Genomic DNA, 25928 nt, shown 5'->3' with positions numbered 1-25928 from the left:
TTTGAAAGTAAGCTCGGAATGAATTTTAAATGCATGCTTGAAAGTGAATCTCGAATGGATTTCAAAAGATTGTTCGGATAAAAATTGAAAGTTTTTTCGAGTACGATCTCCAATTTAAGATGTACTTCGAGAGCAATTTTGAAATATGACTTGTAACTTTTGAAGTTGATTTCTATATTATTTAGACAAATTTTGATGGTTATGCAACTTATGTCGAAAGTTCAAATGTCATTAACATGTAGTTGTACCTTGAATACTTTATTGTTCCTTTTTATTTTGATCGGTAAAACATGTGGTGCTGACGAGTTTCGAACTTATATCACCGATATCATCACAAATGACTTTACTACTGTATTACAGTAGAATCGGCTAATTACTCAAGGCTTAATGTTTTACATGACTTACGTTGTCATTTGTGGAGAATGTAGAAAGTATTGAAACATAATCCCTTTCAATCTAAGAAAAAATTGGTTAAAAGAAGGAAACTAAGATTTAACCTTTCAATCTAACAAAAAAGTTGATTAAAAGAAGGAAACTAAGATTTTAACCTTTTGTCTTTAAAACACAAATCAAGAAGAGTAGAATCAAGGTGTAATAGAAATAAGTAAGTTAAGAAATAAGCAAAAGTAGGAGGTAGAAAATGACGCCAACATAAAAGTAAAGTATTATACATTACTATTATTAGATATATTTTTTCTATCATAATCAATAAATACTTTACCATTTTAACGTCTTATTACATCGTATTATTTTTTTTACTTTCATTTTATTTTGGTTAATTTATCTTGGAACTTCTTGTTATCCTAATCAACTTATGATAATTGTTCAAAAATATTTATAAGATAATTAATATAAAATATCATTCATTCTCATTTATAAAAGTGATCCACGGGCATACGGTGATGCTATGTTGTTTTACTTGTTTTTTAGCTTTAATAAAATATCATCTTTTAACAGTTAATTTACACAAAATAAAAACTATTTAACAACATGCAGGACCAAAGTTACGCCAGATGATATCTTCACATTTCATATCTTTTAATGTTAACAATTTAGAATTGAACTACTAATGTAGTTGTAAACACATGTACAAAGAAGAAGGAAAAAAATACCATAGTATAGGTAAGTTAGTGATCAAAAGCTGCAATTGATCATTGGAGTCTAGAAAATAAAAGGTTTGGTTTGTGTTGTCTTTTGCTACTTCACGGATCATTTAGTAAGAACGAAATAACACATGTTTCAATAACAAATACAGAAATTGTAAACAACTTATAGAAGCAGTTAAATGTACCTTACCTGCCAAAACTTTTAGTGTCTTATCTCTTCTTAATGCACTCTTCTCGTTTCTATTAACTATTTTTTCTATCTAATTTGCCTTTTTAAGCCAAAAATTAATAATAAAATAAGCATGTTAACATAACTAGTATTGCAGGGTTAGTAACTTACCAAAGAAAGAAGAATTTAATGATCGGTATCGCAATTTTATTTGAATCTGTATTTAAATATATGAATTTACAATTATAATTTGTAATGATACATTTGAAATGTAATAAATCATATTTTTTTATAACCGAATATATATGAACATTATAACTTTTAAAATAATTTAATAGTTACAATGTATCAAACTATTGACCACCTGCTTTTGTGGCATACAAAAACAACAATTTTTTTTAAAGTTTCCATGCAAATAATAGGATTTAATGTTATTATTAAATCTTGTTGTCTATGCTTAAAATAAAAATGGAGGAAAATGATCCACGTCGGAGTCCATTACCTAGAACATACTAAAATCTGCAGTAGAAAATATTCATTTGGAAGGAGACTACCTTAATGTAGTAAAGGAAAAAATGATAGCACTACTAGTGTTACATGGAAAAACATTGTAGGAATTTACTTCTTAGTTTTTAGTCTTGGAAGTGCACCTTTGTGCACAGAGAGTCGAACGAAGTAGCAAACTCCTTAGATAAAAGAACCAGAACAAGTAGATTCAATCAATCATGATCTATAATGATTTATGTATAGCTAAAATCTCTTATATAATACCTCTCTTCCATCGATCCCCTTCATTGTTTGAAAGAAATCAACACCGAAAATAAATAAATTCTCTGGATCGTGCACCTCATCAGTCCTCTTGATCACTCCAATGTATTCACACACAAAAGCCCCGAAAGGAATGAAATCCCACGAACTTACCCCCCATCCTTTCTTGGGGGTTCGATAGACCTTTAAAGAGGTATCAAACAAACACTACTGTAAGGTTTCCTCGTAATTTCATAATCTCATAATAGTAAGACAATGCAGAAGATTAAGAGAACATTGCATCAAATACACTACAGTTATGAGGCTACCTCAAGACGGTATATCAATCCACGCTGAGATGTTTTGTTTACACAACTAGGTCCACATCCACAATGTGGTCCACATTCATACACAACATCCTTCGCTTCGATCAATCTGAAAAATAAATAAAAGACTACTCTCAAAATCTAAGTAAAGATAAAACAAACGTAAACTTTTGTTGGTAAGAAAATCAGTTGGTGAATCCAACTAACTGTATTATGAGTGGCAATACCATCAAAAGGTGGAAAATACCATCAAAAGCCAACTATCTTTACGGTTCACATTTTAAACATGTCCAAAAGGTGGACAATACCATCCAAAAACAATAATAAGAGAACAAATTCAGCTATATATTTCAACATGTATCAGTACAAGGTGCACTACATAAGAAGATAGTGCAAGTCAAACATTTGTAAGCAAATGATTGAAGTAGGTTATCTTGATCTACTTGGAGAAAGGGAGTTTTTTTTACTTTCCACTGTATTTAGAAACATATGGAAATTCCGAACCATTAAGCTTCGCACAGGCACATATCCACGGATCAATACAAGCTCCTTTGCACTTGCACCCAAATGTATTTTATGAATTTTCACACTTGCAGAAACTTGGGAAGTACGTCATCCTTATATAATTAGAGCTCATTAGCGTCAATATGGAAGTAGCTAATGGTTGTTCAGTATCATAAACAAAAACCATTATGCTCCAATAACCATCCACGAAAAATCTCAAATACAAAGATCGTATCTAACTAGGTGGTTGTGCTTAGATCTTACCTGTAGGAGAAATAGGTGGGTCATCAACCAAATTGGTTACTGGAATGGGAATGTTTTCTTGGCCCCCACTAATGTCTTTACATACCAACCTTTATCAATTAAAAGGAACAATAAACTCATGTTACAAGACTGTTTTAGATACACTAGAATAAAATTAAAGTCTGAAATTACAAGTTCATACACATGTATATTATGCGAACTTAGGAGCTTGTGCTCTAGTAAATTGAACATGTACATCATAGTATCAATAAACAATCGTGAATTCTAGTATGGTTAAATACTAAAATTACACAATATACTTTGCATGTAGATATGTCAAGACAAGATACCTGGTTGGTTGTCAGTACTGGCTGCCCCTTAAGGCGCTTGAGATGATACTTATACATTGTGAATCCGGAAACACCTTTTTCGACCCAATACTGAACAACCTATGAATTACAATTCAAAATCAAACGAAAGTGCGAGGTTACTCCCTCGTCACTTGCGATCCTTTAGAAAAATAGGTACATGTAACAAGGACATGAAGAAATAAAAGTTAGTCAGTAGCTACAATAACATCCCAAATAAATTTAAAGTACACCCTAAAACATGGTTCATTACAAGATTTAATCAAAAAAATGTTGTCAGCTCATACTCTTTCGATCTAATTGTATGTCTCCTAGGATGTGAATAATTTACTAAAGGAAAATCTGTCAATGCCATATGCAGTGGCAGAGCTAGGTGGTGCACTAAAATCATTTGTGATACATATATCCATTGCCCAATGAACTTTTCCAACAGTTGCAACAACAAACTCTATATACACCATATGAAAAGCAAAATTTTAGATTTATATCCGACACCTGGACGTAATTGTTATATATTACCAATTTAGTTATTTGTAAAAAAATAAAACTTAATTGCAAACTAAAGCAGCAAAGACATATCAGTTTAAGAAAAAGAACCTAATATATGTTCATGGGAGTTTTCGATCTTAAGTTTTGAACAACACTAGATAGGAAATAACAAGTTGTTTCCAGTAAATCAGATTCATCAAAACCCAGTTGGTTTCTGTCACATTAATTCAACATTCCTAGACCAGTATATTTTGTCAAAGCAACATCAAACAAAAAATGACGGATATTAAAAGCATTCATGAACATCTGGGATTCAATGTTAAGCCTTAAGTACTAACATTGTATAAACCATCATATGTATACACCTTTCCCCAGTAACCACTAGGACATTTTAGTCCATGAATGACCCCACTGGAACTTTCTGCTTTACACTATTTTGCATGGAAAGAGACAGTAGTAATAACTTTAGTTCCGATTATAGTCAGAATATTTAAGACCAAATATAAATAAATAAAAAAACAAGGGAACTATGAAATAAAATTTTAATTTTATAAAAAAATAAAATAAAATCACTAACCTTGAGTGCCAAATTGGCACGTCTCATTTCTTGGTCAGCTATTTGACATTTATTTCCAAGTAAATTATTTCCTGCTTGTCCTGTATATATAACATCATCAGAATTATCTGGATCATCTTCATATTGTCTAGACAAAACAATTAAAACTGCAATCGGGAAGGTATAGTTCTTATACGCTGCCTGCAGTAATTGAAAAGCAAATCTGAATAAACTGCTAGAATATCGGACAATGGACATTGAAGAACATTCAAAGGTTACTAACCAAAATTTGAAATGTATTACCATCTTTTGGAATTTTGCACCCATAAAATCAATTCCATTTAACCAATGACTGTGAAGGCCCACAACAACCATTTGAGTCCTTTTTTTTTTACAGATACATTGTTTATTAAGAAAAATGATTATGCGTTTCATGTTTATTAAGAAAAATGAGAAAGAGAAAACTTTTCTAAGTATATCCCATAATATTAATTTATTATTATTTAAACCTAATAACTTTTTTTTTTGTTTTCCTTGTTTACGTTGTTTCTAAAACATAGTTTTAGGATCCCTTGAATAGAACTGGTGCCCAACATTAACACTTGTGACATGAAAAAACAAAATCATCCTACTCTGTTCAAATTTACTACTGGAGACATAAATGTATTACAGTCAATACGTATTCCATTGACACAGAGGAATGGTGTGTGTGTGTGTGTCTGAGAGCGTGTGAGTGAAACCAAACCTGCAAGATGGCCAGGTCTTTTATGAGGCTAGAATAGTATTTGTGTCTAACATCTGACAAAGAAAAGAAAATAAGAAGTTAGAAGACATTTGGATATAAAATAACGATTATCTGAAATGGCTAGCTCCTGATAGCACTGATTCCAACATAGTTGATTATAAATGTATATCTCAAATTCTTGCATATATAGATAATCAATTTGGGGAATTGGTGGAAAACATATTAGGTATTGGGACTACTTACTCCCAAACTTAAGTAGCAAATGATCCCATTATGATTTTACTAACTCGCATATAGTGAGAAGGAATTACAAAAAGAGTTACAGTATTCAATTCTAAACATCTCGATAGATATGTCGAGAAAGACTTTATCTGGATTATTGTGTTTGTGTTATGTTGGCGACTAGCCACCTTTAAAAAACAAGTTTCAACTTTTAACTCACAAGCCCTTTAGATTTAACAAAATATTATTTAGAGATGCTAGTTGCAATAAATTGGTCCAAAAGAATTGGAATTCTTATTCCTGGTTTTGTTGCACATTCACTTATCAAAACTATATTTAGTACCAAACAAGATCTTAGAATTTGGAACTATGATTGTTTTGGTAATTTAACCGTCCAAATCTAAAGAATTTAGATTAAGTATCTTCCATTGCAGTGTGAACTCCAGTGCTTGATTGGTTTTTGTCATACTAGAATTTTCTTTGATACAGTCAAGTCTATCAGTAAGACATTTTGGTGGCAGATTTTTGGCCCACCATAATTGTCAGCAAGATATTCTGGCATTTGAAAACTGACATCAAAACCCAAAAATAGACTGAAATAGCACAGTTCTGCTAGCTTGATTTAGAAATTTATTTTGAAAATTATCAAGTCTTGAATCAAACTTTTCAAGGACCCTATTGAAAGACTCACTCTTATTTATCTGCAGAAGAATTGCACATCAAAAATATGAAACATACTTAATCCACACTACAATAGATGATAATGGCATTCGAAAATAGCAATTTGGGTATCGACCACCGGAGAATTCCTATCCATTTTATGAGGGAACTTGAGTGGGAACAATTTTGGGGGGGGGGGGGGGGGGGGGTCCACCTCGGTGCTCTGCGACTCGGTGATCAAGTCAGTCTTAACTCAATTCTCATATCTTATTGCATGCGGATTCCTCTTCTTTTCTAATCTATTCAGGATTATTTCATATTGTTTTTTCCTCACATGTTTACAAATCTTTTGTTGATTTTATTTTTCTCTTTTTGATTCGATCCCTAGAGTAGATCTAATGATTTTCTTTTATCAGTATTAGGGATTTTTAATTCTTCGAGATTTAATCCCTTTCGATGTTTCTAATCACAATATATGTGTTTGATTTCTCGTCCCATTATCTCAAATCAAGTGATTAATATTTATCTCAAGTTTTTTTAATTGATCGTCTTTCCCCTTGCCTGTTATTTTCATTCCCCGCATGCTATGTTAATCCCTTTCTGTCAGAATAATATTGTTTTTCATGTTTTCAGGTTTTATCCCTTCTCGTCTCCCAAACCTGATTGGTAGGTTCTAGGATTTTAGACATTGCTCTACGGCGACAGCAACTATATCTTGGTCTTATTAGAAGTGAAGAGAAGATTTTTCAGAAGATTGCTTGTAATATTTCCTGGTGAATTTCTATTCAAACAAGCATCCCTCTTTCCGAGGATGAAGCAGAAGATTAATCAAGTTAACTCTCTTATCACCCAAGTAATAATCATCACGTTGAACTCAATCCTCTTTCAAGACCAGTCCAAATATGGTCGTACCCTTAACCACAAGTTTAATCAACAATCTTGCATTTTAAACACTTGGCAATACTTTCAATTATTTGCATGTTCTATCATATCAGAAGTATAAATATCATTCCTAAATACAAACATTCTTCACAAAGAGATATAAAACAAAAATAACTCTCTTACATATTACTATATTCTATGTTCATCAAATTCTTCTGTCTTAATGGCTTCTAGCAGTTCAAGTGCTGCAAACCTTGCTGATCAGCTTGCAAAAAAATGTTTTGTTTCTCAAAAAAATCGTTAAACATGTTTTTATGGAAGAAAAGGAAGATTTATTGAATCTTTTGATCTTGTGGGTTACATATATAGAAAAGATATTGTGGTTACAAGAGGGGCTTTGAATACTCATAAAACAAATGTCTTTATATTCAGAATTCAGATTAGAGAAGTTTATCAGAGAATCCTTAGCGGAAGACCTCACTCAGTTAAGGGATATCCTATAATGCTGATGCCATATGAATTTCATATGAAAGTGCGAAATGTGATATTTCAGTTTGAAATTTTCTACAATGAGTTTAAATTGAGAGCTGATTTAGACAGAGATAACATCTTATACTTGGTGGCTTCTCAAGTTGATGAAGTGATTACTGTTTTCAATAGAGATAGAACTGGTTTTGTTAAGGCTAGAATAAGAGTGGATGTAAATCTATCTTTATGCAGGAAAGTCAAGCTTACTCTTGAAGATGGTGAGGCTGTTAAGTTTGATATTTTTTATCTGGAATTTCCTTCAGCCACGTGCAGAACCTGCTATGTCTTTAATCACAGTAAATGGTATTGTGGAATTATTGTAAATCTTGTTTGGATGAATGAACCAGTTATTTCTCTGCAAGGTATTGATCCTTTCAATGAACAAGAATGGAACAATCAAGTTGAAATAGTTGTGAAACAATCAAGGTGGACAAAATAACTTAGGGTTTGAGATCATTTAAGATAATGTTGAGGTTAATCTTGTTGAAGCAGGGAATGGTATTTTGATGGAGGACAATGCACAAGTAATCCAAGTTGATATTGGGAATACTACTCTGGAGGATGCTAACACTGAGAATGATCAACTTAATTCTCCAGTGGCTACCTAATCATATTACAACACCATGCATGGATCTACTGAGGGTGAAAGAGAAGTTAAAAGAAGAAGGTTTGAGGATATAGCTGCTGAGCATATGGATTTTGAGGCTTTAAGTAATGAGTAATGATATCGATTCTGCTTTGGCCATACTAGTTTTGTAAATAACGAAATAGAATGAAGATACTTCTCAAAACAAATGGTGTTGGGCTAATTCTATTGATGATTATGTTGCTGGAAAGCCTCTGGAAAAGGGTGAAAGTCCGGAGTCTACTGCTTTGATTTGTAATGATGATATACATAGAGACCATAGCCAAGATACTGCTACCAATTTTGTGGAGATAACAACTAAAAATCTAGAAAACTTCATCAATCATGTTAGTTTTCCTCTATTGATGTTAAATAGTTTTTACAACTTGTTGTTTCTTTCTTTATCTCTTTGGCTCACTATATATTTCTTGAATGATCCTATGCATATTTCCTACTCTGATCGCTTTGCTTCTAATTTTATTCAATTTGTTATCCGTGTTATCCTTTTTTTTTGGTGTCTAAATGATTTTTTTCCTTTTGGTCTTCACTATATTCTGTTTTTCAATTTGCTTTACCCTCAGTATAAAATCGTATCTTTGTTTTCACATAACATGAAACTACTTGCGTGGAATGTGCAAGGCATTGGTCCCCCAGCTACAAGAAATCAATTAAACTATTTACTAAAACAATCTAACCCAGGTATGATCTTTCTCTTGGAAAATAAGGCGGTCCCAAGTAGGATGGAAAAATTGGTCAGGAAGTCCAGGTTTGATGATTGGTTTTTGGTGCCTTGAATTGGATTAAAAGGTGGAACGCTCATAGCCTGGCATAATAACTTAAAAATAGATTTCATCAGTTTTAAACATAATAGATGTGTTTTTTGTGTTAATGATAGTTTTGGAAACTTTTGGAACCTTGTCTGCATGTATATATGATGCTTTATCTGATATTTAAAAATACAATCAATGGAATCACATTAATAATTTTGATGCCGCTAATTGCTATCCATGAATAATAATTGGTGATCTTAATTTTATTTTGCATATAGATGAAAAACAGGGTGGGGATGATAGTACTACTATTACAGGATATAAAAAATCTTCAGTATGGCCTGACTTAAAATGGGTTATAGATGAATTAAAGTTACATACAAGATGGATTACAGGTTCAGGAGAGCAAATTTCAGTTTGGAATGATGTTTGGATTAAAGAGAAAGCTCTTAATGAACTTTTTGAGGAAGATGAATATATGTTGCAGAATAGAAACATGAAAGTTGCAGATTTGATTGTTAATGGTGAATGGTTAATCCCTCCTAGAATGTTATAATACTTTCAAATGGAGGAATTACCTATTTTATCAAAGAAGAAGGACACTAGAATATGGACTCGAACAATGACAGGTGAGTTCACTGTGTCATCAGTTGTTGAATTGATTAGAGAACGCTATCAAAAAGTAACATGGGAAAAATATTTTTGGGATCCAATTCTTCATCCCACAACAACAATAAATGTATGACAAATAGTGAGAGGGATTTGTGCAACTGATGAAAGAAGGAAAAAAAAAGGTTTCAGTTTATCCTCAAAATGTTATATATATGTGGTGCTGATACTGTTAGAGCATTGCTCGGTCCAACTCGCATGCGTTGCTATCTCAAGCATGTTTGTCAATGTTAGTGATCAAAACTATAAGTCTTGATTTATAGTCTATTATAGCTAAGTCTCGGACTAGGATAGAAAGTATAGTTGAGCTCAAGGACTTCATGGCGATTCATCATACAAGTAGAAGAACTACTCAAAGAACCGGCGGAACTTCTCGACAAAAAGGTATGTGAAAACTTGAACTTATCTATCACTAAAAAGTCTATCTACTCTATCTCCTACTCCTTGAGACATGAAGTCGTATGCTATATATATAAACTTTGATTATACACATTTGGTATTTCGAGCCGAGTATACCTCGCCTATCTATATCTCGAAATATGAGTTGGTAGGCTTTTCTCTTTAACCAAGTTTATCTTTACCATGTGACGAAAGTCATGATATGTTTCAATCATCTTGAAAATTGCTTTGACGAGAATTGGTGTAACAACTATATAACGTCCTCTAAGAATGTTCCAATGATTGAAATGAGAGTTTAGATTACATAACCAATGGTGGACATAAGCATTGTTGCGGAAAAACATTTATGTATAAGTCCTATTCCTTGAACCAAAGTTTGCGAATTTGTTGATCAAGAGAACCGGAAGAATGGCGTGTGCCAAGTCCGCGAACTGCGAAAGTTCTCAAACCCGAGAATTTTTGCTGGAGTTGACAAACTACTTGCGTGAAACTAAGTCCGCGAACTCGAACCAGTGAAGTTCTCATACCCGAGAATTTCTGCTAGAGTTTGTAAACTCTGCCAGGTAACTTAAGTCCGCGAACCTAGTATGCGAACTTGAGAAGGTTATATATCTGAAGATGATTTCTGAACTTAAACTTAAAAATACTAAGGAATTCAGTTTGCAAACCATGGCTATAAAAGTTCATGAACCGATTCAAGTGAATCAAATCATCTTTGCTTCAATTTGTCTTGTGTAGTACATGAGATTTCCTTGCAATTGAACAATTCTCTAACTAGTTCATTTGAAGTCATTTGAACTAGTTATGGTGAAAAAGAACGTGGTTGATATGAAATGCTCATATGGCTTACCTTTTGGTTAACTATTGTTGAACCAACAAGTGCATACGTTTGGGTACGGTTAACAAATCTAGAAGCGTGCATTGTCAAGTGTGTGTAACAAGCTAAGTTTTTGATCTAACGGTTGAGAAATATTAGCTTGAATCTAAATTAGGTTTTCATCTAACGGTTGATATTGATTGCTTTGTTACCAAGGTAACTTAATTGCAAACCCTGATTTGAAAGAATATATAAGGGGAACTTTAGTATCTGTGCAAAACTAATCCCCACACCTCAGGTGTGATACTAGTTTGCGTGCAAGAGTCGGTTCTCCTTTAACCTTTGGTTTTCTTTTTCTAAAACCAGGTTAACGACTTAAAGACTTCATTGGGATTGTGAAGCCAGACCGATAATACTTTTATCATAGTTGTGTGATCTGATCTTGCATCTTCTATCGTACGAGTACAATCAGATTGATTGGCTTGAGATTCATATCTCCGATAGGAAAGATATAAAAAGTAATCACAAACATCTTCGTCTCATTGCTTGTGATTCCGCAACATCTTGTTTCGCTACCATACGATTAATATTGTCGTGAGGTGATTGATAACTCTAGGTTGTTCTTCGGGAATATAAGACCGGATTATCAATTAGTTCCTGTTCACCTTGATTATTATCAAAAGAAGGAACAAAATCTTTTAGGGTTTATCTGTGGGAGATAGATTGATCCTTTGATAGACTTGTCTGTGTGAGATAGATTTGTTTATTGTCAAAGACTGTGATTTTGGGTCGTAGCAACTCTTACTTGTGGGTGAGATCAGCTAAGGGAATCAAGTGCGCAGTATCCTGCTGGGATCAGAGGTGTAGGGAGTACAACTGTACCTTGGATCAGTGGGAGACTGATTGGGGTTCAACTACAGTCCAGTCTGAAGTTAGCTTGGAGTAGGCTAGTGTATGTAGCATCTTCATACAATGTGTGTTCAATCTGGACTAGGTCCCGGAGTTTTTCTGCATTTGCGGTTTCCTCGTTAACAAAATTCTGGTGTCTGTGTTATTTCTATTTCCATATTATATTGTTTATCTTTATAATTGAAATAATACAGGTTGTGCGTTATAGATCATCAATTAGAATATCCGACCTTTGGTTGTTGATTTAAATTGATTGATCCTTGGATATTGGTCTTTGGTACCATCCAAGTTATTTCTTATATTTGATTAAAGACTCGTTGATTATATTAGATTGAGTAAATCAAATCAAGAGAGAGATATTAACTCCTTGAGATACTTTTATCTTGATTGAGTCTGACTGTATAGTTGATTCTCTAGAAAGTATATCGGAGTTAGTCCATACAGATTGCTAATGAAATATTGGGTGGTGTTGTTAGACCCCCGCTTTTTCAATTGGTATCAGAGTAGGCAAACACGTTCAAGACCTTACAAGTCTGTGTTTATAGCGATCTGACTCTATGGACAGTAATGCTATCTCAATAAATGCACCACCAGATCCAGGGATTTCATAATTCTCTTCCATGAATAATTTAATAAAATCCGTGGAAGAAATTCAATCTAAACCTCCACCAGGTTTAAAATCCCTTGAAGCTTGAGTGCTTATGTCTTGATGTTGAGTTATACCTCCAGAAAGAGCAAAAATCTCTTGACATGATAAATCAAGTTATGATGAATAATATTCATGTTGAGGTTGATATTGATTTACTAATCAGTGAGAGCAATGCTCCTCCTCTGCGTAATCCACTTAGTTGTGATAAACTAAACGAATTACAAGAGGAGTTTAAATCTCAGTCATCTGAGTGTATCACCTCAAGGCATGAATTGATTCGTTGTTCAATTCCTGATACTTCCTATCAAGATAGTAGTATTGTCTTCTTTAATGAAGAATCTAGGACGTCTCTTTTTATCAAAAAAGTTTTCCTTCGCAGTACTAAAAATTATCTGCAGAAACTGTTTTTTATAAGTTGGAAAACAAGAAATCAGAAATACAAATTTTTTTGGGTTCTCTTGAAGTTCTTTGATAGACTTATAAAAACAGTTCCTTGAGTGTTTCTCAACAATACAAGATTTAAGAGTTGTTTGAAAGAAAATCTTTCTTGGTGCCATGGTGAGCAAGATATTGTTCACCTCAACACAACTTATTTGTGTTGAAAGTGCATCCTCACTAAGAAATGCCCTGCTATGTGTACGGTGAGGGAAGCACAACAACTGGGGCGCACAGATTATATTTGGCAAGGCTATAGAATTCAATTGGACTTCTATAAAAAGGTATGTCTATAAACTTGAGAAAGTTTTATGTTTTTATAACTTGTTTGAGTACTTATAATGATCCATGTACCTTGATTATCGTTCATTTCTACCTAACTTGATCTGTGTTTAAGGTTCTTAAATGTTTAGGTTTGAAAACATTAGTTCGGGATGTTTGGACTTCATGGTACACATACCAAGTATGCGTAAAATCATTTAAAACCAAAATCCAGGGGTTTAAGTTAGCAAACCCCGTCTGCATACTGCTCCAGGATACGAAAATTCGTTTGCAAACCCGTATGCATACTTGACGTCGATATTCGGTAAAATTGTTTTGGACGTAACTTCTTCGTCCGAACTCTTATTGACCTCATTATTTTTTCACTCTCTTCTTCTTTGAATTATCTTAAAAATGGAGATGAGAAACCTTGAATTTGGATGAGTTAAGATTTGTATTTGTCCTGACTCTTGTTTTTGAGTATTTTGCTCTGTTTCGTTGCACTTGTTCCACCTCTCTTGAACTTGGGAACTTGGATTCTTGGAGTACTACTCTTCTAAGATAATTTATAGCTTTTAAAAGAATTTTGTTGGTGAATCACAAAGAAGGAAGTTCAAGAATGGAAAGTAGTACGCAATGCTATGGAATTCTTGAATGTTCACAATCATCCTATGTGAACTATGGTGCATGGTCGTTATTGACTTTGTATGCTCTTCTTTGTTAAGAAAATATTTTTATACGCCTTTGGTATATATTCTTGGTATAAATCCGGGCGAAAAAGATTGATTCTACCATGAAAGGACAAATCATCTTGTATGTGCATTACGAGTTTGTTTTGATTTTATCTAGTAAAACTTCTAATGAGAATTTTATTTTTGGGTTTTTAAGAAGAATAACTAGAGTTTGGAATAGCCATTATTGTGACTACACATATCTATGTCAAACGTTTTCATCTTCATGCTTTTAGGTTTATTTGTTTAAATTCTAAAAACTATTTGGAAGATGATGTTTTTGCAGTATTAATCTTTATGATTTGATATATTGCAATTTTTTATGGGATATTGGGGTTTACGACCGTAAACTATGTTCGTCCCATACTTTGTCAAAAGTAAAGTCGTTCGTGATCGGTATTCACGTATTGATAAAAGAATGAATGGACTTTTGAAAAATATAAAAGTTAAGCCTATATTGTCAAATATTTGATGGAAGATAGGTTAAAATCTTTTGTTTCCAAGGATTATGTCTATTAATATCATTACACAAATAGTGATGGGAAATAGAATGAATCCTTGTGTATTCCGCAGTATTGATCATCCCTGATCCATATTTTATGTATTACTGTGAGGCTCCGTAATGTATCTTATGTTGAGCACTATACAACCAAGTTGAATTTTTTAGCTTAGTTGGTGTTCCGTGAGATATGTTATGTCGAGCATATTGAACTAAATTAATCATCTTGTTTGGTTATTTAGTTATTGCTCCGTAAGTTCTCTTATGTCGAGCAAAACAAATGACAATTAAATTGATTACTTTTATGATTAGTTTGGTTGTGTATTCCAATTAGATTAATTATGGGTTCTCTTGTAATTAATCTAGTTGAGTATTTTCGTGCCTCCATAAGTTCTCTTATGTTGAGCATAATCAATTGAATTGATCATTTTTTGTGTTTAATTTGATTGTGTATTCCGATTAAATTAATTATGGGTTTACTTGTGATTAATTTGATTGAGTTTTTGGATATAGGAAATCATTCTCATGGTTTTTTGTGCCCAATAAAAAATCCTTCTTTTCTTTCGAAATTAAGGTTGCTCTTGTTGTTCCTTCGGGAATGACATCAAATGGGTGAGAGTTCTTTTGAACTTTCGCTTAATGGTCATATCTTGAGGGTGTGCGGCTATGGAATTTTAGAGGGGTTATCTTGTATCTTTAAACTCCTTGATGAATGCATTTATCTTCGGCTTTATGATTGCATCTAAATTAGTTGGTATGTTTTTTTCCTTTTGTCATGAAATGTCTCTCTCGGAAATTTCATTATGATCCCGTTCTTGTACCTTTGCCAATTTTATTTACAAAAAGGGGAAGAATTAATATGTAGTTCACACTACAAATACATATGGTTTTTGGATCATTGTGTAAAGGGGAGTGGTTTCCATGTGAGATGGAGTATTGACTAAGGGGGAGTGACACATATCACCATAGTATTATTGTTGAAGTTGTGATACAATTGAACTTTGACGTTGTGTAATAATACTATGATACTGTATAAGAATGATCGAGAACTATGTTTTCTCATTGTTATAGCTACGGATCTTCAACAGCGGTGATGCTAAACTTACAACCTTTGGGATCATTGGAGTACTTGGAAGTGACGAAGATTTCGAGGAATGTTGAAGATTAGACACGTGGAATAGGAGCTACTAAAATTTCTTTATCTTTTTTTGTATTCCATATGTATTGATAGTTTTGTCACTAAAATTGACAAAGGGGGAGATTTTTAGAGCATTGCTCGGTCGAACTCGCATGCGTTGCTATCTCAAGCATGTTTGTCAATGTTAGTGATCAAAATTATAAGTCTTGATTTTTAGTCTACTATAGCTAAGTCTCGGACTAGGATAGAAAGTGTAGTTGAGCTCAAGGAATTCATGGCGATTCATCATACAAGTAGAAGAACTACTCAAGGAACCGGTTGAACTTCTCGACAAAAAGGTATGTGAAGACTTGAACTTATCTATCACTCAAAAGTCTATCTACTCTATCTCCTACTCTTTGAGACAAGAAGTCGTATGCTATATATATAGACTTTGATTAGACACATTTGGTATTTCAAGCCGAGTATACCTCGCCTATCTATATATCGAAATATGAGTTGGTAAGATTTTATCTTTAACCAAGTTTATCTTTACCATGTGACGAAAGTCATGATATGTTTCAATCATCTTGAAAATTGCTTTGACGAGAAATGGTGTAACAACTGTATAACGTCCTCTAAGAATGTTTCAATGATTGAAATGAGAGTTTAGATTACATAACCAATGGTGTACATAACCATTGTTGTGGAAACACATTTATGTATAAGTCATATTCCTTGAACCAATGTTTGCGAACTTTGTTGATAAAGAGAACCGGAAGAATGGCGTGTGCCAACTCCGCGAACTCAGTCCGCGAACTGCCAAAGTTCTCAAACCCAAGAATTTCTGCTGGAGTTGACAAACTACTTGCGTGAAACTAAGTCCGCGAACCTAGTCCGCGAACCGGCGAAGTTCTCATACCCGAGAATTTCTGTTGGAGTTTGTAAACTCTGCCCGGTAACTTAAGTCCACGAACCTAGTCTGCGAATTTGAGAAGGTTATATATCTGAAGATGATTTCTGAACTTAAACTTCAAAAGACTAAGGAATGCAGTTTGCAAACCGTGGATATAAAAGTTCATGAACCGATTCAAGTGAATCAAATCATCTTTGCTTCAATTGTGCCTTGTGTAGTACATGAGATTTCCTTGCAATTGAACAACTCTCTAACTAGTTCATTTGAAGTCACTTGAACTAGTTATGGTGAAGAAGAACGTGGTTGATATGAAATGCTCATATGGCTAACCTTTTGGCTAACTATTGTTGAACCAACAAGTGCATACGTCTGGGCACGGTTAACAAACCTAGAAGCGTGCATTTTCAAGTGTGTGTAACAAGCTAAGTTTTCGATCTAACGGTTGATAAATATTAGCTTGAATACAAATCAAGTTTTCATATAACGATGGATATTGATTGCTTTGTTACCAAGGTAACTAAATTGCAAACCCTGATTTGAAAGACTATATAAGGGGAACTCTAGTATCTGTGCAAAACTAATCCCCACACCTCACGTGTGATACTAGTTTGCATGATAAAGTCGGTTCTCCTTTAACCTTTGGTTTTCTTCTTCTAAAACCAGGTTAGCGACTTAAAGACTTCATTGGGATTGTGAAGCCAGACCGATACTACTTTTATCGTATTTGTGTGACCTGATATTGCATCTTCTATAGTAGGAGTACAATCGGATTGATTGGATTGAGATTGATATCTCCGATATTCAAGATATAAAAAGTAATCACAAACATCTTCGTCTCATCGTTTGTGATTCCGCAACATCTTGTTTCGCTACCATACGATTAAGATTGTTGTGAGGTGATTGATAACTCTAGGTTGTTCTTCGAGAATATAAGACCGGATTATCAATTGGTTCCTGTTCACCTTGATTACTATCAAAATACGGAACAAAACCTTTTAGGTTTTATCTGTGGGAGACAAATTGATCCTTTGATAGACTTGTCTGTGTGAGACAGATTTGTTTATTATCAAAGTCTGCGATTTGGGGTCGTAGCAACTCTTAGTTGTGGGTGAGATCACCTAAGGGAATCAAGTGCGCAGTATCCTGCTGGGATCAGAGGCGTAGGGAGTACAACTGTACCTTGGATCAGTGGGAGACCGATTGGGGTTCAACTACAATCTAGTCCGAAGTTAGCTTGGAGTAGGCTAGTATCTGTAGAGGCTTAATACAGTGTGTGTTCAATCTGGACTAGGTCCCGGGGTTTTTCTTCATTTGAGGTTTCCTCGTTAACAAAATTTTGGTGTTTGTGTTATTTTTATTTCCGCATTATATTGTTTATCTTTATAATTGAAATAATTACAGGTTGTGCGTTATAGATCATCAATTAGAATATCTGGCCTTTGGTTGTTGATTTAAATTGATTGATCCTTGGATATTGGTCTTTGGTACCATCCAAGTTATTTCTTGTATTTGATTAAAGACTCGCTGATTATATTAGCTTGAGTAAATCAAATCAAGAGAGAGATATTGACTTCTTGATATAATTTTATCTAGATTGAGTCTGACTGTCTAGTTGATTCTCTAGAAAGTATATCGGAGTTAGTCCATACAGATTGCTAACGAAATATTGGGTGGTGTTGTTAGACCCCCTCTTTTTCAGATACGATAACCTGGAGCATATATTGTGGTTTTGCAACTTCACTCACTTAATATAGGAATGGCTTGGTTGAATTTTCCTGTTCTGTAATCCAGAATCAGATGAAGATGTATGCAATTTTCTAAGCATAAAAGTGGAGCTGTAAGAGATATTTGGATACTTGTTGCTTCCATAACAATGATGGAACTCTGCTTTTTAAGGAATATAATTTGCTTTGATGAGGAAAAAGTGGACCTTGGAAATTTCAAGAGAAAAATAAAGCAGTATACAAAAGAGTGTGCAGTGAGAATTAAGAGTCTAACATGGGACTGTAGTTATGACTACATGGTTTTTAAAAAATTTGATCTGAAAAATCAACCAATAAGACTACAGAAGATTGTAGAAGTGAGATTCTTCTTACCTGCAAGAAATCAAACACTTATTTGCTGTGATGGTGCATCTAGAGGAAATCCTGGTGCGGCAGGTTATGGTTTTGTGTGCAGAAATGATCAGGGAGCTTTCGTATATGCAAAAGCAAAAGGACTGGGTATTGCAAAAAACTATATTCCTGAAATAATGGCTATTGCTGGAGCAACTGAATGGGCTTTACATAACAATAAACTAGATTTGTGCATCAACTCTGATTCTAAAGATGCAGTAAGTGCATATAACTCTGGGAATCTGCCTTGGTTTGTTCAGGTAAGATGGAGTAGAATAAAAGGAGTATTCAATTTGTACATAGCTTGAGGGAAGTAAATTTATCTACTGATTCAATGGCAAGAAAGGTGCAAGCTTGGAGAGAGGAGCAACACTGAGTTATACTACAAAACCAAGTTTCATCCATGCTCTGGAATCACCTGAGCAAATTTACTACAGATTTTGCTGATTTAAAAAATAGGTTGTTGGGCTCCAAGTATTGGGCTTTATTAGTTTGTTTTTTAGATCATTTTTCAGTTTATTTGTATTTGGGCTTTATTTCTTGGAAAATTTGAGTGTTTGTATTTTTTCCTAAATGAGTAATAAAATTGAATTTATTGGGAAAAAAAAGAACGATAGTACTACTAAAGCAACTAGGTTCATTCATAATATTTTCCAGGACTTAGGACTGATTGATCTTAGATACCAGGGCATTCCTTTTACTTGGTCTAATAATAGAAAGGGTCAAAAAAATATCAAATAAATAATCGATAGAGTGCTAGTATCTACTAAATGGATTAGCTTATTTCCTAATGCAATAGTTAAACATCTAGTTAGAGTAGGTTTTGGTCATACTCCAATTCTTTTAAAAACTACTCCTTTGAAAATGTTACAAAACGCGTGACCTTTTAGAATAATCAGATCTTGGTAGTCATGATAGTCTCCCTGAGTTAATTGAAGATATATAATTGGAATCACACTAAGAGAGGATCAAATGCTTACAGATTCACTAATGACCTAAAAAACCTGTTAGAGCATAGCTCGGTTGAACCCACCAAGCGTTGGTATGTCAAGTTTGGTTGTCATATTTTAGTGAGCCAAAACTCATCTAAAGAGTCGCTTGATTAGGTACTAGAGTCAACTTCGTATAGGTTAGCTTGAAAGTATTAGGATATGAGACATTACAAGTATTACGAAGACTTGAAGAAGTGAAGAAGTAAGGAGATACAACGACAACATCATCCTTCCACTTGAGTTTAGTGATATTTGGCTTGAACTGTTTCATTCCCTAACGTATCTTTCAAGCCGTGCATATTGAAAACATAACTACGAAGCATGAATGATTATACTCTAGTTATACATAGTATTAAGGAATACAATACGAGGTTTATTGCTTAACCGTTAAACTTTTTATATAAGACATCGACATAATCGTCTGAATGCTATTGTGATTATGTATGGGTATAAGGTGAAGATTTCATCCTAGGAAACAATGTTTTAATTCGTTTAAAGGAAGTAAATTCATGAACTTGTTTCATGAATCGAAATGGAAATCGCTAGGGTTATTGGTATTATTATTCATTGCATATCTTTTGAATTACCAATATGTGTGATTAGTATAACCGCTCATGACTTGTTTATGTTCTTGGTAAAACTATTCACAAGGCCTGACTTTTGTATTGGTATGACTTTTATTAGTGAAACCGATCTTAAGTACCTGAGATGGTATGATCGATTTGTTGTAATTGGTATGACCAACTCTAGGCAAAGGGGAACCGATCTTAGTAAGAGATGCAACCGATCACAAAGGGGAATCGATCCTTGTAAGAGGTGCACCAAGTTTCTAGATATTGGGAACCGATCCTATAAACATTTGCAACACGTTTTTAGACATTGCGAACCGATCTTATGGGAATGTGCAACAAATACAAGTTAGATACCATATATATGTGGGAACCGATCCTAGTACCTAGTCAACCGAATTTTTGGAAAGCTAGTGTGACTAAATCCAGTACTCACTTGGAGGTAGAACCGAAACTTGTTTTGGTAGAACCATGAAACCCATGTTTGGTGATTGAGTGTTCTTAATCAATCACATAGTTCTTAAAAGTCAGATGAATCAATTCTAAACTTATTTGGAAGTGTGGCAAATCGGTTTCAAGATTGTAAGTATGAAAGAGGACTTACAAATTTAAGATGTCGACATACTTTGAACATATGCAGTAACGCTTATCTTTTATTGTTCAAAGATATTCCTTAATAGCTAAAGGAAAATCCCGTATCGAAAAATAAATTGAGAATATTTTAATTAAGGTTTTACTAGTTGGAGATTTTCTAAGAGATTTTCGGTCAATGTTTGGACAAAGCATTTCCAGGAATTATGGAAACCGAATTTGGAAATATATTGCATATCTTGAGAATATTTTCGGTTTTGGAAATTCCTTGGTGTCCAAACTTCCTTGGTCTATAAATATCAAAGTTTGCATTTCGAGCAAACTAATCCTCAGAGCCAGCAAAACTACCTAGTTGTGTTGTTACTGGTGGAACCGCCTATTCGGAGAGGAAAGTAACCTAATTAGGCGAAATCTCTTACGACCGCTCGGTTTAAAGACTTCTTTGGGATTGGGAAGCTCTATTAATACCGTTCGTGGGAAACTAGATTATTACGGTTTATTATTAGTTTTCGATTGATTTGATTGAATAACGGTTGTTGAAATTTGATTGCACCTAGTTTGTTTATGCTTGAGAATCTTTTCTTCTGATATAAGATTCAATCAAACTAGATCAAAGTTTCGATGGGGATCTTTAGAATGTTTGTATATTTAAAGACGTCTTGTGATAATCCATTGTTAACAGACTCCGTTCTGTTTGTAATTGATCACGAGATATTCAAGTTGATTGTGTGCAGGTATTTATTGAAGATCTAAGAAGATTTGAAGACGAAGAAGATTTCTGATTTGGGTTCATAATCTTTTGTGTGCACAATACTTGTTTCGGTTAAAGAGGATCGAACTATAATCGGTTTATCTTTGTGGTATATTGGATTGATTAGTTGAGTAGATCGGCATCAATACAATTCTTTGTGATTCAAATTATTGATTGCAAAATCTTGAAAATTACTTTGGTAGTTGTTATTAGATAAATCTAAGGACCTGACAAAGGAGTTTATTGGGATAAATGGAAGAGCCTTTTGTCGAGCTCACATCACTTGGTTTAAAAGAGTTGTTACCAAACAGATTTGTTGTTCCTTTACAGTTTGGAATACGAACCAAAGGAATTGTTCCAAGTACGTGACTAACTACAAGTTAGAGGCCTGGGAATACATACGGAACTAGGTGAACTATAGTTTTAGTTGCTTGGTCTCAACTATAAGAAGTTGATTTGATTTTGTATAGCGGATTAATCCTGAGAGTATTCAATTCTGGACAAGGTCCCGGGGTTTTTCTGCATTCGCGATTTCCTCGTGAACAAAATCTTGTTGTGTCTTTTACTTTTCTGTTTCCACAATTATAATTGTTTTATTATAATTAGAAGTAAAATACACAAACGTTAATTCCTATTTACTTGATAGTAATCGTATTGTGTTTGGTTAAGTGCGAACCATTTATCAAGTAAACATACTTCGTGGTTGTATTGTCTCGATCTTGTATCCATAGTCAATCACACAAGTTATCTTGTTGTCGTATTGTCTCGATCTCGTATCCATAGACGATCACACGAAGTGTGAACCAATTAGTTGTATTGTCTCGACTTGGTCTATAGACAATCACTTTCGGAGAAAGGACTTATAGGTGGAAATTTTTTAGATTGAGGTATATTTAGGTACCCTCGTCTTTTCAATTGGTATCAGAGCAGGTGAACACGAAAACATATAACAATCTGTGTTTGGTGCGATCCAACCTATAAGAAATTGAATCCATGTCTGATTCAGTTAACGTTATGCAAGAGTATAAATACTCAAAAGTTGAAGATGTTAGCACTACGTTAACTCATGATCCAGGAGTTGCGAAAATATCTGTGTCGTTCTCTGATGGAAAAGAGAATGCTGATAAAGAGTTGGTAAAACTCCTAAAGCCTATAAAATCTCTGTCCTCTAAAGTGCGGATATTAAAGACAGAGTCAAATCTTCTTAAGAATGAGATCAGAAATAAAGACATTCAACTGAATATCTAGCCAAAGAGAATATGGATCTCACTGTCAAATTAAGAGATCTTGGTAAATTTCTTACTCATGATAAAGAGACATGTCCAATGACTCTGACTAATGATGTTGTTGTGATTTCTTCTGATGCTGAGGAAACTAAAAGTCCTTGCTCGAATTTTAAAGATTGTGATAAAACCGGCTTAGTCACATCTGAAACAGATCAAGATGATGGTAGTTTTCCTAACTATACCGAGTCAGAAGAGGATAAGAAACCATGCATATTCTAGATCTACTGATGATCAAACGAAATCTTGTGCAAAGGAAACTTTGAACCGATTCCGTGAAAGTGATATTAAGGAATACAACTTTCAATCATTTGACAGGAAACTTATACTTCTTCAACATACGGTGGTAAAAATATTGAAATAAGTTTCTTGTCTTAAAAAACTGAAAGACCATTCCTCAGTAGAAAGACAGATTATACCACTACCCGATAAGATCAACTCAAAAGAATCAGAGGAAAGAGTTGATAATCTCTTCTGGAAAAAGGTTCCTCCTCACCCATATCGAAACAATTCTTTTTTTGATGAAGAACGACTCCAGAAGAAAGGGAAAGAGAGAATCTCTGCCAAAAGAAACAATCAGGAATTTCCGATAATTGTTTCAGATAATCACACTGATGTGGATCATAAGGAAGTCTTTAGCATGAGAAAATCGTATAAAAATCTCATTGAAAGAATTAAGAGAGATTTATCTATCTCTGAAAATTCTCACATTAGTACAGTTTCTCCATGTGATCATATCTCTATAGTTAGAAAATATCATCATCTTGGGAGGAAATATTTAGGGCAGAACTTCCCGAAGAGAAACATGAACTTTGTTTCTGATACTCGCTATAAGATAGAAAAACCTTACTCCGACACAACTTAGTTGTATCGAAATTGTGCGCTCTCATCCCATTCCGTGATCTTCTTTATGGATGAGAAAAGCACAATAAAACGAGAGCACATTTTTTTTATGTGTAGTTGCTTATCAGAAAAATCTGTGATATTTTAATGGATTACTGCGAATCCATGTCTGTCTAAAAAGTGTTCATCATAATCTTCCAAAAATAGGTTTTATTCAGAATTTTCGAATTTTAATAAACCTCCCAGCATGAGAAGTTCGGACAAAGGAAACAGAATATATTTCTGTAATATTTTCGGAATTTCCTGATATTTTCGGTTATCTCTTCTTAAAGGGAAACTATCTCTTGCCTGTATTATTGAAACTCTGATCAATCCTTATTTATATAACCGAGCATGCCTCCAATAACTCGCAGTATCACAAAGGCTAATAAGGAGGAAGCTCAAAAGGTTAAAGATTGTCAAGGAATCAATACAGAGAGGAAGAAGAAAAACATATCAAAAATCATGTCTCATTATGATTCTGATAATTCAGTTGTATCACAAGATGAGTCATGTATATTGGCTTACAACCTACAAGATCCAACCAAAACCAAGTGGATTCGTTCTGATAGTATGATTGACTAAATCCCAGGTTTTGAGGAACTAAGAACCAATCTCATAATAACGGTTCGAAATCAAGATTGGCTCAAAGATAAGATTGAGGAAACAAAAGCAGATATTGCTGATATGAAGGTTCAAGTTAAAAAACTTGAGAAACAAGAAGTGGTTGCAGACAAGTCTCTTGAGACATGCTTCAAAAGTTTGAACACTGAAGAAACCTCAGTGAACAACAAGAGCACCACTAGAGATTAGGTTATATGCTGTAATATTTAATCCAGGAAAATAGACATCAATTTTTGATTTCTTTCAATAATTGTATTAGGTCTATTATGAATAAAACTATCTTATTATGAATAAAATTATTTGATTTATAATTTTTATTGTGATAGTTTTTGGTTTACATAGCATGTGCTTGAATGCTTTATCTTATTGCCATGTATGTTTATGGGATGTTTGATTTCGGTTTTATGACCTTAATATTCGATCTCATATATTGTGAACCCTTATGGTTTGGGTGACTTTTTGGTTTAGCAGGATTAAGTTCTAGCCCATGTTGGTAGGCTTTATCAAAGGATCATGAGGGGTTCTGATTGAAACAATATGTGAAAAAGTCACAATATGCAGAATCGTTTGGTTTAGCATAAAAGCATATGTGTTTTGGAGTTTTCAACTTTTGCTTGCAATAGTTAAAAACCGGTTTTCAACCTTTCTCTGGTAAAGGTTGGTTGTTGTTATTCTTTTGTTTTGCATAAGGATGACAACATAATGATATTTCAATATCAATTCTTTCTGGAAGAAAATGCAAACATATTAGAGAAGAGGATGCGAAATTTGAGGTAATGACTTTGTTAGTTAATCGTTTTCCTCTTTAAGAAAAGCCTGATTTTATTGCGTATATTTATTGCTTTTGCTTAACAAATTTCGGTACAATTGATGTTTTACTCCATTATTTGTGTATGGATGTGTGTGTGATTCAATTGTTTCCGGTTAAGAAAAACTATTGCTATCTTGATTTATTGTTTGGTATTAATCGTTTAGGCTTACAAAATTTCAGTGCAATTGCGGTGCATTAATGTCTATGTTGTTTCAATTGCTTCTGGTTGAGGTGAATAATTATGCAAGTTGATTTATTTGGTTTGTATGAATTGTTTATGGATTAACGAAAGAAAATATTTTCGGGATGAATTGTTTAGTCCAATTCGATTCTGGATAAGAGAAGCTAAGTTAATTCTGATCTTAGTTACACTTATCAAAGTGTAGGTTTAGGTTATTCAAGTCTAATCGAATGCCTTGACAAGAAATACTTAGCTAGACCTTTCACTTGTATTATCTTGTCAAAAGAGGTCTAAGTTATATGGATAATTAAAACCTGATTAAAAAATAGAGTTATCTTTAATTTGGTCTTATCGAACAAGCGATTGTATTTGTACAATCGGTTTAGCAAAGGAACTAAGGTTCTTAGTCGATTTTTGGTTCGCTAAACTATTGGGGAAAATTACTTCGGGTAATTGTTTCCTTGATAACATATCAAAACAAAATTACTTTGTAGTTTCGGTTTTGATATTGGTTATCAAAAATGGTGTGTGGAACCCTCGTGCTTAACTCTATAGGTTTGAAAGTCTTGTGAGATTTGTAAGATCCTTTCGGTTTGTCCTTTATATGCTCATACCTTTGTCATTTTGTGACAAAAGGGGGGAGAAATATATGGAGTAAACAAGTGATACTGGTATTGATTTATATTGATTGGTATCACTAAGGGAAAGGACATTGGTGCTTAAACGTTTTATCTAATGAAAGAGTAAAGCATAGACTAGGGGGAGTAGATACTTGTAGTTATATGAAC

The 25928-nt window shown here is 33.8% G+C and overlaps 1 pseudogene; it reads right to left on the bottom strand.

The window, feature by feature from the left end:
- Positions 1-1907: 1907 nt before the first annotated feature.
- On the bottom strand, positions 1908-4883 carry LOC113359315 (annotated as a pseudogene).
- Positions 4884-25928: the final 21045 nt, after the last annotated feature.

This window comes from Papaver somniferum, chromosome 3 (assembly GCF_003573695.1).
Source record: "Papaver somniferum cultivar HN1 chromosome 3, ASM357369v1, whole genome shotgun sequence".
Taxonomy (NCBI): domain Eukaryota; kingdom Viridiplantae; phylum Streptophyta; class Magnoliopsida; order Ranunculales; family Papaveraceae; genus Papaver; species Papaver somniferum.
The sequence above is the reverse complement of the archived record's forward strand: the minus strand, read 5'-3'. Positions and strand labels throughout refer to the sequence as shown.